This window comes from Triticum dicoccoides, chromosome 7B, assembly GCF_002162155.2.
Source record: "Triticum dicoccoides isolate Atlit2015 ecotype Zavitan chromosome 7B, WEW_v2.0, whole genome shotgun sequence".
Taxonomy (NCBI): Eukaryota; Viridiplantae; Streptophyta; class Magnoliopsida; order Poales; family Poaceae; genus Triticum; species Triticum dicoccoides.
The window spans coordinates 585576129-585584020 of NC_041393.1; positions in this window are offsets into that span (position 1 = coordinate 585576129).

A 7892-nucleotide genomic window follows, 5' to 3' on the forward strand; every position below is an offset into this window, starting at 1 on the left:
AAAAGGTAACCACCATTAATGGGAATTTCATTGTCATGGGAGAAGCTCTTTGGCACTTGAAGCTACCGTAAGAGGTTGTTCTTCCTGTCCTAAGAACGATGGGACATGTTGATATAGGCTTTCTATGAGCAGAGCATATCCTCGAATAATATGATCTCACACTAGGTAAATCCTTCAAATATGGTTTTGAGGAGGAAAATGATAAGAGCATCTCCAACAGACGAGCGATAGGGTGGCGCGCTAAAAAGATTGCATCGCTGAAATAGCGTTTTAGCGCGCCCGGGAGGGTGGTTGTTTTTTCATGCGTTGCAAAATTTAGCACGGCTGCAGTTTTCCCCAGCGCGCTGAATCTTGTTTACCACGCGCGGAATTATAGCATGGCTGCTGGAGCGCTACTTTCGATCGTGAGCGATATATTGTTGTTTTATCCAGCGTGCGGCTTATTTAGCGCATCTGTTGAAGATCCTCTAAGATGACACCTGGCTAGGTTCCATATTTGCCAAACACGGAAACAACACGCAGCCAACCTCTGGTAACAGTTTATCTTATCCTTAAGTCTAAAATCAGTCACCTGCTGACAATAGGCAATTTAGTAAAATCAGTCAGTTGCTGGCAATAGGCAATTTAGTGTCTCAACCACACCGGCATATTTGGGTGCATATTTTTATATATTGTTTTGTCTTTCCAAAGTGTTGGGATTGAACAGCAAAGATGCTAGGGTATATACAACCGGACCCTCATATCCGCCCCAAAGGGGAGGCGGGGGGATCAGACAGTATCCCCGTGCGGCACACCGGTGGGCACCCGAAAAGAAAGAGAGAGAGACAGTGGTGTGGTGGGGCAGATCGGTGACGATCGCCGGCGGCAGTGGCGCGGCTACGCATGAAGTTTCAGGAAAAGGTGTTTTTAGGGTGAGTTCCAAAAAATATAGGGTATAGGAAAACTTGTAAGAGATGCTCTAAGTGCGGATCGAGATCAGGTGACTTGCCTCTTGGCAGTCACCGTGTAACATGTGGGCTCATATCTGCCATCCATTCCTGATCGGAGGGACATCAGCGACTTCAAGGCCAAAGCTGCCCACTCCACTTAGCAACGCATTGGTTGACCGTGCTGGAAAAAAACGATTCAGACTTTGCGTTTTCTTATTTCCTATCAGTATTAATTTGATGCGGCAGAACGGTGCATAATTAGTCTTGATCTCATGTTTGTTTCTTTCCCTGACTATTTTTTTTTTGTGGGGAACTAATAATTTTCTCTAGGGAACCCCTGACTAATATTTGAGAACGTTGCATGGCATCCTAGAATGTGATTCATCGAAGTGATATATACTTCCTTCGTTTCTAAATATAATCTTTTTAGAGAGTAAACCTACACTTTAAAAATATGTTCTATATACATATGTATGTAGTTCGTATTGAAATCTCTAAAAAGACTTATTTTTATAAACAGAGATACTATACTACTATAAGAGCATCTACAACCGCAATTACCCAAATCCGTCCCACGGATGCGTCTACGGACAGTGTCCGGACAACACAACAAAAATCATTTTCACATCCGGATACTCCATATGCAAATCTTCGGTCCATATTATTACATGCACGTAAAACCAAATCTAAAGCGGAGGCCGTTCGGAGCCCGTCTCTTACATATCGCTGGTGGATGTGAGGTCGATGGTAGATCCGTCGTGATCGGAGCCGGCCAGGTCCACCACGCAGTTGCAGTGGCAAGGGTTGACGTGCACCATACGTGGCGCCGGAGAGTGCGACACAGCCTTGCCAATTGCGTCGCGAGGGCTGTCGTCATCTCCCGCGTCTGCTGCCTCGCCCGGCGGGCACGCCGCGCCATACTTGTATCGGCCGCCTCCCAAGCATTGATCTCCGCTCCGTCGCGCCAACGAAGCGATTGTGCATCCGCCATGGCGTTCAAACGTCAAATGGATCGCACTGCCTCTAACGAGTCAGCGGCAACATGGCTCACACCTGATCCATGCGCCATTTGAACGGACGCAATGGATTCCGGATGGATGGAGTTCGACCGCTGTCGTTGGGCGAACTCATCCCAAGAACGCCGGAGCGCAAGATCGTGGAAGAAGCCTTGCGAACGGAGAGGGGCACCTCGTGGAAGAAGCCTTTGCATGCTTATCAGTTCATTATTGATTAACACAATGTTGCAAATCTATCATTTTTCTGTCTGACAAGCAATGAAATAATTATAAGTTGTCCATTGAGATATACTCCCTCTGTTGCTAAATATAAGTCTTTTTAGAGATTTCAATACGGACTACATATAGATGTATATTCCATTTAAATTTGAAATGAGGATTTGTGAAACCCTCAGAATCATCTCTGGAAATGACCCAAATAAAAAGTGCTCCAAAAAGGTCCAAGAAAATGTTCATGTTGCTCTCTGAAAATATTGGACAGAGATAAAATTCATGGGTCTCATGACCCAACATTCAGAGCATACAAGTCAAAGCACATGCGGAAGCTTAACATGTCTGAGTAGAGACAACTATAAATGAAAAAGGCTGAGAAGCCTGACTATCTACCAGATCCTGTCGAGGGCACAAGATCGTAGCTGAGGTAACAAGCTAAACGTCGAAGTCCACGCGGAACTACTAGTGAGACGGAAGTCTCTGCAAAAACGTAAAATAGGAAAACGTGAGTACAAATGTACCCAGCAAGACTTACATCAGAACTAACTACACATGCATCATTATCAACAAAGGGGATGGTGGGGTTTTACTGCAGCAAGCTAGCTTTGACTCGGTGGCTATCCTGAACTACGATTGCAAGTAACTCTTTTGAGGTGGCGCACACGAGTCCACATATTCACCATATCAATACACCACTATGGATCCGCACCCGTCTCCCTACGAGAACGCCATCTGTAGCAATCACGCTTATCTTGCGTATTTTAGAGTATCCACTTTCACTTATCTATGAACTGTATAGGCAACCTAGAAGTCCTTTACCGCGGACACGGCTATTCGAATAGATCATATTGACCCTGCAGGGGTGTGCTTCTTCACACACGCTCTCGCCACTTATCGCCATGTACACGTCATGTATCTCAGCAACCTTCAAGCGGAAGCCTGGCGAGGGTGTCGTCCACGACCTGACTAACCACACAAGTCTCTCGTCCAGGTTTATCGCCTATTCGGGTGCCATCCACAAGGAGATCCGGTCGGGGTGTCGCTCACGACCCCAAACGATGTGTGCAGGGTTCCCAAGTCCACCATCCGGGTGCCACTTGGTACACCGGACCACTATGCCTAGTCTGTCCCAAGCCCACCTGTACCGGGTGCCACTTGGTAGACTACTAACACTACCTACAAACACCAGAAACTAGTTGCAACTCCTGGACAGAGATCATGTTGATTAATAAGTCGAGAGGGGTCGAGTTACCAGAACCCAATGTGTGGTAGTAACTGTTCATGGATCACAAACACAGAACTCAGTTCCTGAGGACGGTTTCAATGAGACAACCCATCATGTACTCCTACATGGCCTCTCATCGCCACCTTTACCAAATCGTGTTCACACACTTAGCTCACACACAGTAGGACATGTTCACACACCTCCGATTCATCCCCGATGAATCAGACCTGACTCAACTCTAAGCAGTAGCGGGCATGACAAACAAGCATGAATGAGTATGCACATCAGGGCTCAAACAACTCCTACTCATGCTAGTGGGTTTCATCTATTTACTGTGGCAATGACAGGTCATGCAGAGGAAAGGAGTTCAACTACCGCAGCATGTAACAGTTGAATCATTATTGTCCTAATGCAGTAAAAGAGAGCAGGAGCGAGAGAGTGGGATTGTATCGGACTGAAGGTTTTGCTTGCCTGGCACTTCTGAAGATAGTATAGCTCTTCATCGGTGTCATCGAACTCATGTCGGAACACGTCTATCGAGGGTACAACACCGATAAATAGAGAAGGAACACAATCAATGCAATGCAACAATATGATGCATGAATGTGACATGGAAATATGCTGTGATTTGAGCTAATGCAACAGGAAGTCATTTTGATTGAAGTGGAACTCAAAGCTAGATCAAATTCCAACTCCAAATCTATTATCAAATTTTTCCTAATCATGTTTCATCCTAAACAGTGAGGTTAACTTGCTCAAACATGCATGCAAATTGTATAGATGGATAGATTGAATTTTTTTGATAATTTTTCATATATAAATTATTTCATTTGGAGTTACGGTTGATTTTCTATGAATTTTAGAAGTTTTGAACATTTTCTGAAATTTCCTATATAAGAATAAATCCAGAAAAGGATTTACTGCGTCAGCCTGGCGTCAGTGTGACATCAGTGGTCAACTGAGACGGTCCAGGTCAACCCTGACCTGTGGGTCCCGTCTGTTAGTGTCAATTAAACTAACTAAGTTTAGTTAGCGTTAAACTAATACTAACCTAGTTTAGTTAGTGGCCTCGGGCCCACACGTCAGTGACCCAAAGGGTCAAACTGGGTCCACCCGGGGTCAACGGTCAGCGGGGGGTCAAACTCGCCGGTGGCTCGACGCCGGCGACGATAGGCGTGGCGGAAGGGCTCGGAAATGAGCCACAGGGCATCATTTTGGCCGCGGTCTATTGTGTTCGAACGCACGCAGCGGCACACATCAAGTGGTGGCAGCGGTAGGTGCTGGGGTGGCATGTAGAGGCGGTGGCGGCGAGCCGGGAGGCGGCCGGAGTACGGGCGCATGTGGGCACGGGGCTACGAGGCGCTAGGGGGCCATCTGGTGGCTGCTTTGGCCTCCTGGAGGCACCAGGAGCATGTTTAGGTGCACGGCCGCGAGCGGTTCGAGTTCAGCCCACGGAGGCGATGAGGTATGGCGGCGGCGAGCTTTGGAGCTCATGGAGACGGCGGCTACTGCACAGTCGTGAGCAGGGGAGGAGGAAGAAAAGATGCGGGGGCTCACAGAGAACACGCAGGGACGGTCAGTGGGCTCGGGGGCGGTCCGGTACGGGCGAAACGGCGAAGCCGATCTCCGGCATCCGAAGGAAGAAGACGACGGCAAGGGCGTCACTGCAGGGCTCCCGGCGTCGCTTGGCGCGATGAGGGGGAGGAGTGGGTCGAGGCGGTTCTTCTGAACAGCTCAGGGGAGAGATGTGACGGCGGTGGGCGCGGTGGTGGTAAGCGGCGTCGACGGCAGCGCTCGGTTGCGAGAGGGAGAGAGAGCAGAGGAGGGGAGAAGGCACGAGAGAGAGTGAGAGGGACTGGGGGGGCACGTGCCGATGCCAGAGAAGGCCAGGGCGAAGCGCGGAGTTCGGAACCCAAATCCGGCGCTTCTGCGAGCCAGAACCGGAAGAAGATCCCAACTCACGGGTGTGCTTACGAGACTCCTCGCTAGTGAGCTGAGCTGTCTCTGCATTAATGGCCTTGTTCACAAGAGCTTGGAATGTATCACAATGATGTAGGTGGAGATCACAACGCAACTTGGGGTTGAGACCCTTCCGGAACCTAGCCTGCTTCTTGGCGTCCGTGGACACCTCTTCTGTGGCATAACGGGCGAGGTTCTCAAACTCTCTGCTGTAAGCATCAACAACCATCTTACTCTGGGTGAAACTACAGAACTCTTCTCTCTTACGATCAATGAGGGCCTGGGGAATGTGATGCTCGCAAAAAGCCTCAATGAAATCCCTCCAGGTAGGAATCTGGCCAGCTGGAAGCATAGCCTCATAGTTCTGCCACCAAAGACTAGCAGGACCTTCCAGGTGGTATGTGGCATAGGTGGCCTTGTCATCTTCAACTACGTTCGCGGAATGCAGCTTATGAGTGATGCTACGGAGCCAGTCATCTGCATCGAGTGGCTCAATAGAATGATGAAAGGTGGGTGGGTGCAAGCGAATGAAGTCATGAATGGTTGCAGACCCTTTGAACTGATGTGCGGTGTTCTCCTCGATATGTTACGGGGACAAACATAGAACTTCTGACTCGTGTGGTTTGACTTGGTCAGCCGCAGTTGACCTGTTGACGTCATAGTGACGCACTCCTGACGCAGTAAATGTTTTCTGGAATTTAAATAAATCTTAAATGATTTATTATTTTCAGAAAATGTCCTCAACTTCTAAAAATCATAGAAATTCAATCGTAACTCCAAATGAAATAAGTTCTATATGGAAAATGATCAGAAAAATCCAATCTATCCATCTGTGCTGGTTTCATGCATGTTTAAACAACTTAACCTTGCTGTTTAGCTCAAAACATGTTAATGCACTTTATAAACCCATAACTTGAGTTTGCATTTGAATCTTTGATTCAAATGAGCTCAAACCACCCTGGTTGTAGATGCATTGGCCCAACACACTCATTTTGCCATGTCATGATCATGCATCATATTGTGCATTGCATTGATTGTGTTCTTCCTTGTTTACCGGTGCTTGTCCCCTCTCGATAGACGTGGTTCCGACGCTGTGATTGTTGACACCGATGAAGAGCTATACTATCTTCAGAAGTGCCAGGCAAGCAAAACCCCCTTGTTCACTTTGATAAAATCCCACACTCTCGCTCTGCTCTCTTTTACTGCATTAGGACAACAACGATTCAACTGTTACATGTTGCGGTAGTTGAACCCCTTATCCTCTGCATGACCTGTCATTGCCACAGTAAATAGATGAAACCCACTAGCATGAGTAGGAGTTGTTTGAGCCCTAATGTGCCTACTCATTCATGCTTGTTTGTCATGCCTGCTATTGCTTAGAGTTGAGTCAGGTCTGATTCATCGGGGATGAATTGGAATATTGTGAAACATGTCCTACTGTGTGTGAGCTAAGTGTGTGAACACGATTTGGTAAAGGTTGCAGTGAGAGGCCATGTAGGAGTACATGGTGGGTTGTCTCATTGAAACAGTCCTCAGGAACTGAGTTCTGTGTTTGTGATCCATGAATAGTTACTACCACACATTGGGTTCCGGTAACTCGACCCCTCTCGACTTATTAATCAACATGATCTTTGTCCAGGAGTTGCAACTAGTTTCTGGTGTTTGTAGGTAGTGTTAGTAGTCTACCAAGTGGCACCCGGTACAGGTGGGCTTGGGACAGACTAGGCACAGTGGCCCGGTGTACCAAGTGGCACCCGACTGGTGGGCTTGGGAACCCTGCACACATCGTTTGGGGCCGTGAGCGACACCCCGGCCGGATCTCCTTGCGGATGGAACCCGAATAGGCGATAAACCTGGACGAGAGACTTGTGTGGTTAGTCAGGTCGTGGCCGACTCCCTCGCCAGGCTTCCGCTTGAAGGTTGCCGAGATACACGAGGTGTACATGGCGGTAAATGGCGAGAGCGTGTGTGAAGAAGTACACCCCTGCAGGGTTAACATTATCTATTCGAATAGCCGTGTCCGCGGTAAAGGACTTCTGGGTTGCCTATACAGTTCATAGACAAGTGAAAGTGGATACTCTAAAATGCGCAAGATAAGTGTGAGTGTTATGGATGGCGTTCTCGTAGGGAGATGGGAACGGATCCATAGTAGTGTATTGGTTGGTGAATATATGGACTCATGTGGCGCCCGGTACACCGTGCCACGTGCCTACCGCATCACAGCCCACCCCTCCGGTCAGCGCTGCCCACGGCCTCCAGCATACTACAAACACCAGAAACCTCTTGCAACTCCTGGACAGAGGACAAGGGTGATTAAGAAGCCGAGAGGGTCCATTGGTTTCGGGCCCAATGCGTGGTAGTAACTGTTTCATGGATCACAAACACAGAACTCAGTTCCTGAGGACGGCTTCAATAAGACAACCCACCATGTACTCCTACATGACCTCTCACCGCTACCTTTACCAAATCATGTTCACACACTTAGCTCACACACAGTAGGACATGTTCACACACCTCTGATTCATCCTCGATGAATCAGACCTGACTCAA